This window comes from Ambystoma mexicanum, chromosome 12, assembly GCF_040938575.1.
Source record: "Ambystoma mexicanum isolate Mex_15411 chromosome 12, UKY_AmexF1_1, whole genome shotgun sequence".
NCBI classification, from domain to species: domain Eukaryota; kingdom Metazoa; phylum Chordata; class Amphibia; order Caudata; family Ambystomatidae; genus Ambystoma; species Ambystoma mexicanum.
The window spans coordinates 15838000-15855287 of NC_090936.1; the positions used below are offsets into that span (position 1 = coordinate 15838000).

At 44.1% G+C, this 17288-nt stretch overlaps 1 protein-coding gene across 2 annotated transcripts in view; it reads right to left on the bottom strand.

The window, feature by feature from the left end:
- SEMA3D (semaphorin 3D) overlaps window positions 1–17288 on the bottom strand; it is a 378418-nt gene that overhangs the window by 156121 nt on the left and 205009 nt on the right. The window lies entirely within an intron of this gene.

The following is a 17288-nucleotide window of genomic DNA, read 5'->3' on the forward strand; positions in this document are numbered from 1 at the left end:
TTTTCATCAGGTTAAAAAGAAGTTCTTCTTCGCGTAGTTCTCGTTCTTTCATAATATTCGCGATCTTGGTCCACCACTTCCGGAGCATGAGATCCTGGATTTTGTCTTTATGCTTGAAAATGTAAGGAGAATTTAACTTTGCAAGTTTTGTTTTCCGATAGAGTGTAATAATTTTAGCACCAGACTCTCCAGGGATTGAAGTGTTAATTCATGGCGGATGACTGCCATACGGGAAGCATTGGGTAGTCGTAACCATTTCCGAGAACTTCGAGGAATGTATGTCAATTGGGATTACTCAGGTTTGACATCTGTGGATTGCACCCCAACATAATCTGATTATGTTGGGGTGCAATCCACAGATGTCAAACCTGAGTAATTGTGTTTTATACAAAATATGGAGAACCTTCTATATGTTTTAATAAATCAATAAGTGGAAAAAGCTCCAGAGAGGACATTTTAGAACTTGTGTGCTCCAATGCCATTCTGCAAATTTTTATCTATATGGAATATAATTACTTAATCTCCTTAGATATTATATATCTGAAGAAATCAAGTGGAAATAGCTTCAGGATTTGTATATAATTATTCACGGGTGAAAGAGTGATACATAAGGCAGTACATGCCAATGAAGAATGCATGCTTTTACTATGCACCAGTCAGATGTTAGATCTCAAAAGATAAATCCTTTTTATCTGCAAGGAGATGACCTTATCCTCAGTGTAAAACAGACATTGATCCTAGAATCTTAAATTTGGCTGCGTTTTGTGAGAAGCAATCTTAAGATTACTACATCAACCATTATTCAAATTTAGAAACAGACCAATACTCATCCAATGCGTGGTGGGGCCCAGCTAAGGGCAGTAAAGTGTATTATCCATAGGCACTGAATTGAATTCCCTACTATGCATGAGTAAAAGAAATGAAAATGTGTGGAAGCTTATGAGATTGCAATGGGTTTCTTTTTTTAGAAATAGGGAAATATTAGGATTTGCGGATTTGGGAGGTTTCATGAGATGTATTGAAGATTACTTTTTTTTAACGGATTTTGAAGGCAGTGTGGTACTTTACTCTTGTAAAATGAAGACGAGTTGGCCAAAATGTCCCTCAACACTTTGCACTGAATATTTGCACAGTTCCTATCTACACAAGAGCACTTTCTAATAACTCTTGATGTGGACATTATCACTATTCGAACCTTTGGTAGCATGATATATTATCAATTGTAATATTTGAACTGAGATTTCCAATCAAAAAGGAAAAGTGTGGAATGCAAAGCAAACATTCGGTGTACAGGCTCAGCGGTCAAGAGAACGGTTCTACTTCCCTCCAAACCACTGCTGCCCACAACAGATAAATCAGCCTTGCAAAGCACTCGTTCACTTTGCATACGACTAGTCCTTGCCTAGAGTAATCACTGAGCCTCTAGTTGCTGCCATGCTCAGCATACTGGTCAAGTGTGTTTGGGTATCACAATGCATACTAGTGCTCCGCAGGAACTTAAGTGCTCCAATCTTTGAGAGGCAAAGCAGAGGGAGATATGTTGACTGGCCCTGGATCACCCAGCTTCTACTAGTTGGTCAAGATAGGATTAGATCCCAAATTAACTTAAGTCACATTTCCTATCCAACTAGACCAGCTCTCCTCCTCCTAATCGACGCTTCTCCTAGAAATGGCTGTAGGAATACGGGTGTATTAAATCTTGTCTGAATGGTATAACTAGTCAGATAGTAGCTCATGAATTCATTCTTTGTCCAGAACCAGTGCCCAGTCAAACTCAACTTGGGGCTTCTGTACTCCAAATAAGTTTGGTACTAATATAAAGGCGGACTCTTTTTTTACTTGAACTTTCCCCAAATATTATGGCAGAATTCCATATCATATTTCAATAAAAGTTGTAGGAAATTTCAGGATACATGGAATTAGCATTGTAGGTGGGCATTGCTGTCTGGGATTGGAAAGCTGTTGTGGCAAAATCAATGGGGGTAGCCAAAGTGGGGAGGTTGTGTCGGAACAGTAAGAGAAGCACAAATAAGTCACTCTAAAATTCACCACACAATGTCTGGATGGTTAACTTGGTGCATGCACTCGCGGTAGATCATGGAAACCATGCGGCGCCACAGATGGAGAGTTACGTACGCATAGGTCAAAGTACCCGGCCACGACATTTTGATGCTGCAACAGCTTCACTGCGGACGGTGGGAAACATTGCTGACTAAGCATCGGGCCAGACACAGCATGCACGTCACGAGGGATCTATAGAATGCGTGTGGCTCTGTGGGTCCATCATGCTGATTGTCTGTGTCCCTGCACATGTTTCACAATGTGCCTGTGTTTCTTCGTCTTTCTCCATGCTGCTCTTATCCTGTCCATCAATGGGAGTCGTCAACTGTGTGTGTGTGAGAAGCAGGGAGAACACACAAGCTCCCTGTCTATGCATGTTTTAGACCAAGACATTCCTATGCTGTGGTCTGGGGCTTCTTTCCCTTTCTTTGCGTTTGTAAAAACACGCTTTCCTTCGCCAAAAAGCCACAAACCGCTGCATCGCTCCATTCGCTCGTGCATTTATATACATTCTTGTCAAATGTGTTTGCCAAATTCAATGAATGTATTGTTTCTAAAGTGAGAAACTTTCAGGGGCTGTCGCCTCTCAGTCTGTGAGGTCCCTGATATTGCCAAACAATCATACATTATAATGAGCGTCAGGGCTGCCGTGTCACAATTCTCTTGCCCATGCGTGGAGCCTCTGTTCAGCAACCATTAACCCTTTGTAAGAACTAAAGGGCAGAAATAGATGCCACTCTGAAATACACATGCAGATGGGAGAGCAAATACATCAATAACTGGTTCATTGGCACCTGTCTTGAAACTCAGTCAACAATGTGTAACATGCTTCTAACACATATGGAAGTCATGTGTGCTTGGATTCTCTTGCCATAAGGTCCCTGGACTCATTGTACACGAGCAAGCGTTGCCTCGACTACACACGAATCATGTCACATTGGTGCCCGAGGGCAGGGGCCTTGGAACGTGTGGCTCAGCAGAGCGTCTGGACTACAACCTCCACCTGTCTTGGCTAGCAGAGTCAACGGTAAAGGATCATGGGAACCGTAGTCCAAAACTAAGAAGCACACGATGCCTTAGGAAACACGGTGTGCCCAAACTCACGATTCACCCTCTGATCTCCAGCATCGTCTGTCGGGATCGTTTCATCAATAATTGAATGAAAAAAAAAAAAAACTTTTTTTTGCCTGGTAAAAACACAAGGGCCTGCCTTTTGCATATCACTGTGATATTAATGTCATTGTATTTGAATCATGTTTTCAATGTTGCCTTCGACTGTTAAATCTCAATACATTTAAATTGGGATTATGGAGTTACTAAAGTTTATTTCATGTGACTATGAACTCTATATACTGACTAGTGGAACTTAACCCCTTAAGTGCCAAGGACGAGTACGCTCGTCCTTTTTGCACAGGCTTTCATGATAGCCTGGCACTTTTATTAGACGTGCCCTGTTTTGCTTTTTTGCTTTTTCTTTTATTGTTAATTGTCTACTTCTTCTGCCAAGATTAGCCTTACAGAATATGCCAGAATCATGTGCCAGAATGTGTCTTTTATTATTTTGACTTTAACTTTTGTTCCACTTTTCTTTCTGTACTTAAAAAAGTGGTGTGCGTTAACAATTCTCAGAACTTGTACGTGTAACATTCAAGCAAGCCGTCTTGCAGATGTTGACTTTTGGGGTATCAGTCTGGCGATATTTCATTGGTTATGGTGGGGCCACACTAGGGGATGCCCTGGTAACTTCAGAAACCGGGTGTCACCCCTCCATTATTGCACGCGCAGGTGAGAACCTGTGATTGGCACTAGTCCTCAGTTGAACTTGAAACACAAGGGGCAACCCTGGCAAATAGCTCTAAGCTGCAGGGTATCGGTGCCGCAGCAAGTTGGGGCAGTGGGTAAAGCGTGTAAGAACAGAGGCCCCCTGAGGTCGTCTGCCCACTTCTAGGGGGGCTGTGCTGCAGAATAAATGCTCACCTGGCCCGCCTACTTGCACACATTAGTCCCAGGGACATGTATGGGACACCGTGCATCAATAGGCCTCTTTCTGTGCATATGTGTTTGGTGTTTTCTACAGGTACAGAGCTCGTAACATTGCAATCCCACCTGACTGAAAGGTATTCCTTTAAGGAATGTCAGAGTCTACATCATGAATGTTTAACGTGTGAGTGACTCTGCCTCAGCCCGACTGGCAACTCTGAGGTCACTGACCTGCAGCCATGGACTCATGAGTATCAAATGAATATGATCAGAAGTCCTCGTGGAAGCTATTCATCAGGATGAACTGCGTGACTGACTCTTTACCAGCCCAAGCGGCTTTTCAGAGGTCCATGTCTGTTATCAATTCTCTATCTTGTATTGTACTTAAACCACAATAATACACACGGTTTCAACCTCTTAATCATAAAAAGGGGACCCAGGCAGGCCTGACAAGTGTGACTGGTTCTGCTGGTCTGTCATGCAATCACACATTTCAACACTTTTTGGCCTGATTCAACAGAAGCGTTTTAGAATGGCACAAACCAATAGGAAAACACTCTGTGAATCAGGACCTTAAACTTTACAAATTTGACAGGTTTCAGAAGGATGAAAGGATGAGTTCTTCTTACCCAGATACAAACCTGGGACCTGCAGGTTACACATACAGCTCTGCAGTAAGTGCATTCATCTACTGAGCTATATTACTGCAGAGTTTAATGTGCCACCCTAATTGGATAACATTCAGAGATGCAGGCCATTGCCTCTTTGTGAAACCCACACCAACCTCTACCTTTCACCTAACCTTTCTCTCCATCCCCAAAGCCTTTGAAAGTTATTGTGAGTATGTTTCCCCCACAAATCGGCCAAAACCTCCCGGAACTTCTCCTGAAGTTTCTTGAACATGGATGGCTGCTCTTAAAGGGGGTTGGCGCAAATTGGGGCTGCAAGAAAAAAATGTGGGAACCCACAAACATACCTAAATCTCACTATATCATGTGAGGCTGCCCACCTAGCACTTTTGAGAAAGTTCACCTGGGCTTACTCAGAGGGAGGAGCAACCTGCCATGTGGTACTATACATATAAACCTAGTATTATATTGCTGTATCATATGTTTTGGACCACACACATTAATTTAGCAGCCACCACGCGTTCAATCAAGACGTATGCAGAGTAAGTCAACACTAAAAAAAGTCCCCCACACACAAGTAATGCATTTATTTAATGGGGTGATAAGCTAGCCACTGAAGCATGTATTGTAGGTAGGGCAGGATTTTAGTGCAGGGAAGTCTGGGTAACAGTTTAGTCCAATAAATCAGCCACATATGTGGATTAACAGCATCACTCTCTGCCTTGGTTAAATCCGCTTGTCTTTGACTGGTGCTGCACTAATACAGAAAGCGTTGCGTGCCACAACCTGTGGCTCTCCGGATGTGCTGGACTACAACTCCCTTGATCGCTCACCATTGACTCTGATGACTAAGTCTGCTGGGAGTTGTAGTCCAACACATCTGGAAAGCAAAAAGTCTAGGAGCTACACCACCAGCCCTCATTAGAGTATCTATAGAAATAACTTTAGCATGATATATATTTATCCAAACTCATCCACGGCGAACAAAGTTATAAGCCGCTGAAAAAGTGGTCTTCCTATGGGTTCAGCAACTTAACCATAACTACACAGTATTGTACGATCAGACCAAAAAAAAAAGGTCCGACCGTACAATACGACCGAAAAATGCTACCACCAAAGGTTCAAACACCAAAAGTTCGAACCTTTGGTGGTAGCATTACAGGTAAGTAAAAAAAAACAAAGAAAAGACTGCAGGGGTGTCCCCTGCAACACCCCGCTCACTATACTGTGCGGTATAGCGAGCGGGGTGTTGCGGGTATACACCCGTGAAATAAGAAGAAAAAAATGAAAAAAAGGGGGCTGCAGGGGTGTCCCCCACAAGACCCCTCTCACTATACTTTACAGTATAGTGAGTGGGGGTTGCGGGGGAAACCCCTGCAGCCCCCGTAGTATGTAAGTGTGTTGGCAAGAGAAAGAAAGGTGCAAACTTTTGGTAGTTCGCACCTTTCTCATGTGAACTTTCTGGCAGCGGCAAAATCAGCCGCGGTCGCATCACTTAAAAACAACTACACGGCCGCTACTATGTTTGAATTCATATTTTGTGTGATAGATTGAATAGTTTGTAGAGAATCTTTAAATGTATTTCAATGTTAATATATGTGTTCAACAAAGGTAGCAGGCGCCCCTCTCTCGGAAGAGCAAGGCATGATAACCTGTTCAGTGGTTGTTAACCACAATGAGAGTTTGCAGCACACAGTTTTTGCTCACTGTACCTTTCACAGATGGGAAATATCCATTTGCATATCAGTCTTTGTCCCGCCCACATGGGCAGTCCAGCACCGAAATGCTATGGCAATTCCTCTCTGAACAAGAGTAGCAACAGCAACCCCATGCACGTGTTCAGCCTTGTTGGGCCTCATCAGTGAGATGGAGCTGCGCCTCTCTGAGCACAGTGAGCAGTGAACCCACGTCTGGGTTACCCCAGGTAACTCAGGGTGACCAACCCCAAGTTCCTTCAGAGAATTCAAGAAAGGTAGCAGGCGCCCCTCTCTCGGAAGAGCAAGGCATGATAACCTGTTCAGTGGTTGTTAACCACATTGAGAGTTTGCAGCCATCATGAGCTAAAGACTTGGTAGAGTCTCTCCCAGGGGTTACTCACCCAAGAACTGGTCATTGGGCTGGGTTCGTGCTGGTAGAGAGATTCCCAGACCATCCCTTGTTTTGCATAAATTAGCTTTGGGTCTCACCCTAAGTTAAAAGGGAAATCCAGACGTGGACCCCTTGCTCACTGTTCTTAGAGAGGCACAGCTCCACCTCACTGATGACGCCCAACAAGGCTGAAACACGTGTATGGGGTTACTGTTGGTACTCTTGTTCAGAAGAGAATTGCCTGGCAGTTCGATGCTGGACTGCCCTTGGGCAGGACAAAGACTGATCTGTAGTGGAAATTTCTCTTCAGTGAAAGGATGGTGAGCTAAAGACTCTGATTGAGACTCTAACCCAGGATATAGGCCAGTATTAGAGAAACTCCCAGAACCCCACTTGTTTTTGCATATTAAGTAGCTTTGGGTTCTCACCCTAAGTTACAAGGATAATCCAGACATGGAATCCTTGCTCATTGTTCTGAGAGAGGCACAGCTCCACCTCACTGATGAGGCCCAACCATGCTGAAACGCGTGTCTGGGGTTGCTGTTGGTACTCTTGTTCAGAAGAGAATGGCCTGGCATTTCGGCGCTCGACTGCCCCAGGGCAGGACAAAGGCTGATGTTTGGGATATTTCTTCTCTGTGAAAAGGACAGTGAGCTAAAGACTTGGTAGAGTCTCTCCCAGGGGTTATTCACCCAAGAACAGGTCATTGGGCTGTGTTCGTGCTGGTAGAGAGATTCCCAGACCCCCCCCCGCCCTTGTTGTGTTAATATATGTGTGTTTTAATGTTTTTATCAATATTCTAAGGATTTTTGTAAAGGTTTTTAAAAACCAATATGCAATAAAGTAAAAAAAAATAGAAAAACCTACGGGTCGTGTGATATATATAATGGTGTGTCCGCATCTGGCCCTTCCCTTATATAAGTGCACTTGTGGTGATTGATTGTGCATTTCACGAGGGCGGCTCATTACACGGTGTACGCCACACAGCTGTCTGTGTGAATGATTCCAACATGCACATCTAGGCGGTAGGAATTATGCTCTGATGGAATGCTGCAGAGTACCATGGAGTGATGTCATGGTTTCGGGAGGCGTACTGTGCAAGGAATGGAGAGCACACGCAAAGAACCTCAAAGGCAGTAACTACTTCCAGACGAGTCGGCTGCAATAAATACATGCTCCTGACGATGCACAGCTGGAGCCAGAGTCCTGGAAAGATGGAAGGGACTGAAAGGCCAGTTCTGGAGCATCATCAAATGGACATCTGGTTTTGGGCTACTGCACGCTTCATCAGAACCACCAAACCACAGCACTTGCAATGAAAGTGGCGAACTCGTGCTGCCTGCCTCCTGCCAATGTAAGTGCTTGAACTAAGGCGAGTCCGTGAGGCATTGAGTGGACTAAAACAATGACCCCTGACTTCCAGCTCTCCGAAGAGACAATTCCTGAGTGTCTATCAACCACAGCAGAATAAACCCATGAAACCCCCTCCCGCTCACACACCGACACAACCATAGATGGTGAGTCTTAAGTGTCAGACTGAGCGAGAGGGAGGAAGGGAGAAAGAGAGAGTGCGTGAGGGTCAGAGCCACGCGTGGCAATCATTGTACTAGTTCCTTTGTCTTCCATGCCTTGTCTTGTTTCTGCTTCTGTGACCTTTTGAAATCTCCCCTAATTGTGCTCCCAGGGGTGTCTTGTGATGACGGTGGGTTAATGAGGAACAAGAACTCCACACTGAGGGTGTTGGGGGGGGTAGATGTTCCAAACTACAGGGGGTGGGGAGATGCAGGTTGGGGGAAGGTTTTGTAATAGCACGGGTGTGTGTCAGTCCTGCTAGGTGGACCAAGGATCTGTAAAAGGGAGAGAAGGACATCTCCGAAAATTGGGTTGGATTACCTGGGCAGATTTGGAGAATTGTGAGAACAAAATCTAACATTAGACGCACAAGGGATTCACGAGCGTGCTCGGACAATGCTGGAAGTTTGCTGGCGTCTATCAATGGGTTGGAAATAATGGCATCATGCGGTTTGCTTTTTAAATCATATTTGTGATCAAGTGAATTTTGATACAGCCTTGTAACGGATCATGGTTTTCCTCCCAGCAAAACTTTCAGCAGGATTTTCTCTTAATTCACAGATTATGATAAAATGTTGTCCATTCTTTCGGATTTATTTTTAGAGTTGCCGTTGATAGGTTCATATCCTCAGTTTCACTTGTTTGCTCAGTTTCATTTTTTGAAGATGTTGTGAGACTTGTTGTTCAATAAGTGATTTTAGCATCTTGGTCCATCATTTAATTGTATTCTTTATCCAAGCGCTGATGTCCATTTCATCTTCAACATGAAATAAGAGGAATGGGCACATGGAAAGGATTTGTTTGCGATGATAATCAGATGTTTTGCTAATGTTGTGAATTCCCACCAGATAAAGTTAGTTTTTCAACAGATGTATTCTATTTTGAAAAATCTGCCACAGTGTGAGTTGTCTTTAGAACTGGTATGTGTCTCTCTGTTCTGTGTTGTACAACACCTACTAACACAAACAGCATCAGAGTTTCTTGTGCGCGTTGGCCTGGCTGTCCATTATATGTGTTGATCTCAGTTTGTTGCCGCTGGAGTTTTGGCGAAACATGCACCTTCTATCATGTCCTCGGAACCTGCTTGAAAAGAACCGTGATATGTTTAGTATTTACTTCTGTGGGTGGTTCTGGCATAAAATCTCTTTTGACCCAGATTCTATTGATCGAGACTTGTTGCGCGGAACCCTTGGCAAGTCACTGATGAGGCTGAGGCTGCCTGTTGTAGGGGAACCAGAATAAATAGTCTAGTTTGAAATTAGGTGGCAAACAGCTAAGGTCACCACCAACCTAGGAGATGTCTCTCAATGTAGTTGAAACTGACATTGCGCTCTGAGAGGAAAAGGTCTTGTTTCGGTCAGGTTTGTTAATCAAGCCTTTCGTGGTGACTCCTGGGAGCTTCAGCAGTTTGATATACATGTAATATCGGCAACCTGAGGGAAGTCAGCAGGAAAGCAAATGTTTCAAGGTGACTTCAGGAATGCATGGAGAAGGTTTGATGGGGCTTTTGTACTGATTGAAGGCAGGTGCCCCGGTGCGCTGCATGCACTCCTGCGGCCATCATGAAGGGACACCTGATGCGGCTTCAATACATCAAGGGAGTCCCTTATATTGTCTGCAAATGTTTCGTGTTTAAGAGTCCAGATGCTTTTCATGAACACTATATTTCTTTGGTAAACCCCAAAGGCCATTAGCTTTAAAAATGCCTCTTTTGACAGCAGAAGCGCAAGTAACTTCTGACATTTCAGACCTTATGGGTCCTCATACTGTTGCTGCCTTACGTTGACAATCCCCCCCTTCCCTTCATATTACGACTGGTGCAGTATAATGGAACATGTTTGTCTGCTATTGCATTTTTTCCACATTTGCGCTTATATTTGCAGCAGTGAACATGCAGTGTGTGTGTGCGTGCTGTAAACCCATACTTGCTGTGAAACCTGTGCAGGTGAAATCACACCGTAACCCCAGACTGTGTCACCTAAATGAGAGAACATCAAGTTTGCATGTCAATATTTTTAGCGGTTACCTTTACTTTCTTCTTGATATTATGTATGATTGTTCTTGTACTTTTAGTCAACATTAACTTATGTATGATATGACAGTAGCACATGGAATGTATTAATGATGTGCTGTCAGCCAATCAGTGTGCTTGGATTGAATTGAATATCTACTGGAATTGACAGCATTGCAAATATATTTTTTTTCTGCAGCAGCAGGAGAAAAAAGAAATCGTGTTTCTGCTTTCAAGATAGAGCTTTTTTTCCAACATGGAAGACAGTCGTTAATATAAGGCACCTAATTCAATGCACCAAAGAGATTTAAATTATGGAATAAAGCTTTCGCATTTACTTTGGCATTGTATGGAAGGTATATTGTTGTTAAACCTACCCCCTTTTAAGCCATGTTTAGAAATGAAACACTTACTTTATAAAGACAGCCTTGTCATTTAAATGCTACAAACTATAACCACATTTAATGTACTAACATGTTTTATCTATTTCTCTTACAGACAATGAAACATTTTGAACTTTACTACCATACCTCCAAAACCTATATTGATATAACCACCATGTATTAATAGCCTGGTAGGCCTCAGAAAAGGAGATATTCACTTGCGTTAACAACCCTTGCCTAACGTATTGATCATGCCTTGGACCATAACTTGTGGGTGGGCAATTATCCTGTAATAATGATGACTCATTCTCTCTGTAAGATTATATAATTTCTCATTTTCTGACAAGAAAAGTGGGTCAATAAATAATGAAAGTATTGTTTGGGTGAAAGGTTTGATTACGTCTTCATATAAAATATGAACTACGAGCACCAACAAATACGGATCAAAAAAGCCCTTAAGGAAGGATTGGTTTTAAGCAGGTACTATAACACACAAGGGCTTTGCCATCTTTCACAAACTCCTCAATGCAATCTAGTCCTCTGGTCATTTTCTGTCGGGACCATCAAAAATGTACCTCTGCCAGCTGAAGTATGAACAGGATGGGTAGCTTGCCTCCTTATCCATCCATGCAAGCTTTGCGCCATATTACTGCTTTCTCTAAGTTCCTGCACTGACTCTCTCTGAAAAAAGAATCATACACTATATACTTTTTTATCCTCCTAGACATATACAGACCTAGGCATATACAGACCTAGACATATACAGACCTAGGCATCACGGACCGGGCACTGGCCTGGCTGACGACCTTCCTTTCTAACTGACCTTCCCAAATGCAATTGGGCCCTTTTCACTCTGCCACCTCAATCTCTACCTGTGGCGTCCCTCATGGCCCTAACCTATCGCAGTGGCTTTTCAATATCTACCTTGCGCCTCTGGCCCTCTTGATCTCCACCTTCTCTCGTCACTCCCAGTGTTATTCTGATGACACACAGCTCTCCTTTAAGCTCCCCTCCTCTACCTTCTCTTCTTTCCCTCTCATAGGCATGGTGTTCTGCTAATGATCTCTGCCTTAATACTCCCCTCCCACTCTCTGGCTACCCTCCTTGGGCCCCCTCCCCTCACCCTCTTGTGAGGCAAAAAACCTTGGGGTCATTTTCAACTCTTCTCTTTTCTTATCCCCTCCTATCACGGACCTTGCCAAGAAGTCCAACTTTACGCTCCACTTACTCAGGGGCATTCTCCTTTTCCTCACCTTTCCCCAGAAGTTCAATATCGCCAGAGCTCTGGTTCTCTCTAGGTTGGAATACTGCAACAGCCTCTTCCTCAATCTGCCTCTTTTCTACCTTTGCCCCCTTCAACTAATCCAGAACAGGACCACAAGACTTATCCTTGGTTTCAGGCCCAGGGGCTGCATCTCTCATGCCCTACACTCTCTCCCCTGGCTCCCAGTTGCTGCAAGGGTCACATTCAAGACCCTCTGCATCATCCACAAGGCTTTCTGGGGCCCGTTACATCCAACTTTCTCTCTCTAAATACCTCCATGCTAGAGTCCTTCGGTCAACTAACTCCAACTCTGTGCAGATCAGGCGTTTCTCCAAGCAGAGAGTGTAGGGTAGGTCTCTTTCTACGGCAGGAGCCTCCCCCTGAAATCAACTTCCTGCCCCCTCAGAATAGAGCTGGATCTCATTAAGTTCTGGAAACTTCTCAAGACTTTCCTTTTCTCCTCCTCCTTCCCTCTCCCCCTCCTGTGCTAATGTCCCCCTGCTGCTGTGACTGCCTCCTGGTCACTTATGTGCCTTGCAAGGACCAGGCCCTCCTCATCCAGTCTTCCCCAGCACCCCTTAACCAGCACTTCCCCTCAGACTCCCTTGCCCGACTTGCCTGAATCTGGACCCCCGTCCTCACACTAGCTGACCATTACACCTGGTTCCCCTGACACTTACCCTTCTGGGATCCCACCTCTCCTGCACTTCTCCCCTCACCCTTTCCCTTATCCCAGCCCTTCCACCATGTCCTACCCCCTGGCACTGCACTTATTGTCACTGCACTTGCATAGTCCGAATGTCACAAGGCCTAGTAGGACCATTTATTGTTGTTTCTCCATTGCCCCAGCCCCCTTTTGTCTTGTGGTGCCTTCAAACACTTGTGTATAGGCACCATACCAATGTCCAATAAATAAATAAATAAATAAAAGTCCATTCTTCTGCAACAATCCTGCTCTACATTCGCACAGGCCCACTTTCTTCAGCACCTTCTTGCACGTAAAGCCAATAAAGAACATCAAACATGGCCCATTTTCAGTCCTCCCTTTGGAACTCACCTCCTCCATCTCTCGTAAAGGCAAATCAATAAGAACTCTGATCATCGCCAACAGTAGTAGTGAACCCGTTATTCTTTAGCATTGGCCGGCGACTGTAGGTCTTCAGCTGTCTGGGGCACTCTGAGAAAGGTCGAGGGGATTGTGGAGCCCTAAACCTTTCAGTGCCCACTCTCCGAATTTTAGCCACAGGGTCACAAGACATAGTCTGGCCTGTACATTCCTTGATTGTCATCCGAACACCACCTTTGGACTGTCTTATTTCATAAGCCTGTGATAATCGCTTCTCTTTGTATTCACAGCACTACACGATTTCCAATCTTAAAGACAGGAACATATATTCAAAAACATGTTAATTGTCCTTCCTACATTAATGCCCTCTATGGATATGGGCTCACCCCATGAATTTCACAACAGCTCTGTTCTCTCTGAAAATGACGACACAATGTTGGCCACTCATCATATCACCAGGAGGAGCACACACTTAACACGAACACATTCCATTTTGTTTGCCCAATGCACAGCATTCTTTTATTGTATTACTCCACCCCCATATCTGAAGTCCAGCCATGGATAACACTTTGTTGTAGACTTCTTATACAATACGATCTTGTTAAATACTCCATTGTCAGTGCTCTCAGATAGCACTGTGTGATTCTATAGTGTTTTCTGTTCAACGTCATGAATAGACCTCATTCACAGGAACTTTGACATGATCATACCATGTTGAGTTCTATTAACTTTGAGTTGGCATACATTGTTCATACTATTTGTTTGATTGGGACCATTCTAGGTTTAAGCTCCGGAGTCAACCCCGCCGCTCAGTGTCTCATTCAAATAAACAGACTAAATATTCGCAGCAAAATTGGCTTCAATTAAAGGGATAACTTAGTGCCACCTTATCTATGGACACCAGGGACAGAGGTTTCCAGCAAGTGGCTGATCTCATAATAGTCCCACCTTTCACCCAGGAAAGTCTTTCAGAAAACTATCACTATTCTGAAAATTGCAAGTTTGTGTCAGGACAATGTACTGTGAGGGGTCAGGAATGAAACTCGGACACAAGTTAGACATGGTTTTGCTTAAGTTTTTTATTGATAAATAAAAGGGGTTGGGAAAGGGCCTCGCTGTACCTGTGCTAGAGGTGTTTTGCTACCTAAACTCAAACTAAGAATCTGTCAGTGTCAAAATATCCAAAACAAAACCGTCCTGTGTCCAAAGTATTATTCTGCCCCTCTCATCTAAGGAAATAACTCTTAAGGTGCAAGGATAATGTCTTTGGCCTGCAGTGTTTCAAAAATGGGAAAAGGAATAAATAACAAAAAAAAGTCTCTCAAAGATAGTGATCCTTAATCCACAGGGTGTCTCCCTTCTCGTGGAATCTTCTTAATGGTTTCTTGAAAATATCTGTTCTTGCCTTTCCTCTTGATCAATACCAAAGTCATGAAATTGTCTTTGGGATTTGGGTTGTCAGGATACCTGATATACTCTCCTGCAAGGGCTTCCTGGTTTCCCTATATCAAAACACTTGTGATTGCCGGGTGTACTCTCCTGCCAGGGCCGCTTGTATTCACACAGTTGCACTTTTCTGTCTCTGCAACTCCACTTTTGATATTCCACCACATTAGACCTTTTGGTGAATTACTTGTGTCCATACTATATTGCCTCATTAGTGTTTTGCTCACACTTCCAACCTTGGTGTTTCACCACCTTAGCACTATTGGCTAATTTACATTGTCCGGAAAATACTAACTTGTTACTGTTTCTTATTCTCTGTACATAGGGAAAAACGTCAAATATTCCCTTCTGTGGTAAATGTACTTTTACTTTCTTGCTCTAGTGCTAAAAAAACAGCTTCCTTTCTTTATCCGTTATGGGCTGTTCAACTTTTAACATTAGGCATGCTCGCCAATAAGCCCTGGTGTTCCCTTCATCCCAGCATGGACTCACTGGCTCTTGGTGGCGTTTTCCAGTCTGCAATCAGCCTACCAATGACAGCTGCTGGATGCCCTCTTCCAAGCACTGCTCGACATTCGGTTTTCCTGGTTCCTCTACTTTCGGATTGGCTTCTCTTCTCCTTGTGGATCTCCCTTAAGTGTCTTGATCAATATCTGAGCCGGGTGGCTCCAACGTCCTTCTCTCAGCTCCTGGGTACCACGAAGATCAGCAGCCCGCTCCCACCAGTTGTCTGCATTTCTTTTGGCGATTCGGTTTTAAACATCCCGGGCAGAGGTGCACGTTCTCAACAACTAGAGCATTGCCTGCGCTAAAGGCTCATTTTGCTCTGTATTCCTTCATTCCTTTTCCTCGTCGCAGTATTAAGGTGTTTCTGGGAACAGTAGTTTGTGTCAACTAACTTGCACAAAAACATTTGAAGAATGGTGTTGACATGTTCTGAAGGCAAGTCAGTGTTTGAAAGAGTATCTGTAGATTGGATTGGTAGATTGGACGGGGAGAAATGCACCACTCTCCTTTGAGGGAGCAGGGAAAGAACCACAATAAACCATTGGGGTGTTACGCATGGGAGATTCATCCCACAAGGGGTAAGGGGGATACCAAGTCTCATCTGTGGATACCACCACCACCCCCCATAGGTTGGTCCCCCTAGGTGATCCACTCTCATATAGAGACCACTGAGAGTCAGGATCAGGTAGCGTCTGCCGTCCCCTGGCCACATGGGAGTAGGTCACGCCTGTGAAAACAGTGATGACTCTATAGGATTTATAATAGTGCATAGTTTCTCTGAAATTTGCTGTGCATTTCAAGTAGAAACGCATTCTTCAAGTACTCACTTAGTTTAAAACCCATTCTTCTCCCAACGTCCTATTATCACGACCTGCAGGGCACACGTGGATTACATGGGCAAGCGTTTGCTTGCAAATCATTCAATGCCAACATGTGTTACATTCTGGGGCATTTCTACAGGGGAAGTCCAGTGCACAAATGGAGAATCGTAGAACAAAAGAAATGCAATGGCTATGATAACAAACATCCAGTATTAGGGAATATGTTGCCAACTTTGGGCCAATCTCTAAAGCCAACAAAAATATAGAGGTCAACCCCACAGCCGTTTCTCCCTCCCGGCCCCCCTGACAACTCCAATTATATTTTTCTGTTTTAATTTCAAGTATATTTACAGAGAAAAGGATATCAAAACCACAAGCACAGGCCCCGCACAAGTATACATATTTAATTTGTCTGGGCAATCATTCTTAATTGTTTCCAGTGCAGCCCCTGGCTAACAGGCAATGTCATTGTTTCCCAGCTGGCTTTGCGATCCAGAAAAGACTTCACAGTAAATTATTTGGAATATTCTTTATTTAGTTTTCTGGTCTTATTTTCGCAATATATGTTGACACCTGCAGCTCCTTATCAATTCAGTCATGGCTTTGATTGTTGTTTGCCTTCTTTGCAGACACAGGGGGTCCATTTATTGTAAATGAAATATGAATATTTTCTCCAGAATTAAAAAAACATAGTTTCTGTGATATCCGCACCAGGTCAAGCCAGATTTGTGAATAGCTAGAACTGTCTTATTTTCTTCAACATGGATGCCAAGGGTCATCGATAAACCTCTACCAAATGATTTTTCCTACTTGCCGGAGGCACCTGCTCATGGTGGGAGGGCTGGGATGGTAATGGGTGCATTATAAACGCCTCTTACATTAAGCTGAGAAATCAGACCATGCACAGCTCAGGTTGAGCATGTGATCTGCCTCTACTGCACATTCTTTGCTGATGGGTGTCTATGCTGAGTGCATCCCAGATTCAGAGAGGAATGTGCACTTGTGACAGCATTGCCTATGTCGGAGTATTTCACCATGCCTGGTCCCAATTGGTGCAGGTCTAACACAGGAGAACGGGCAAGACAGAAAGGAGTCTTTTGAGGTCCTGGCCATCTATCCAAATACCCCAAATAGAAATGTCAGTGGCGAGCAGGTGTGTTTGTGTTGCGTGTGAAACTGGGGGCTGATCCCCAGCCCACTGTTCACACAAACAGGCCTAGAAGCGAGACTGCGCTTGAAATACCATCTTCCATGATCACCTAATCCAGCGACTAGGCAGCCCCCCAGAAAACTGCTCATCACTCTCCTCTGTGTTTATCTGCTTGTGCCTTAGACCCACTTCACACCCCCCCCCCCAGTTGCCAAACTCTACAGTGAACAACTTTGTCCCAAATGCCACCACATCCAACTCAACCTTTGGCCCGCTGTAGGCCAGGTCTGCGGCAAGCCTGCCAGAAACA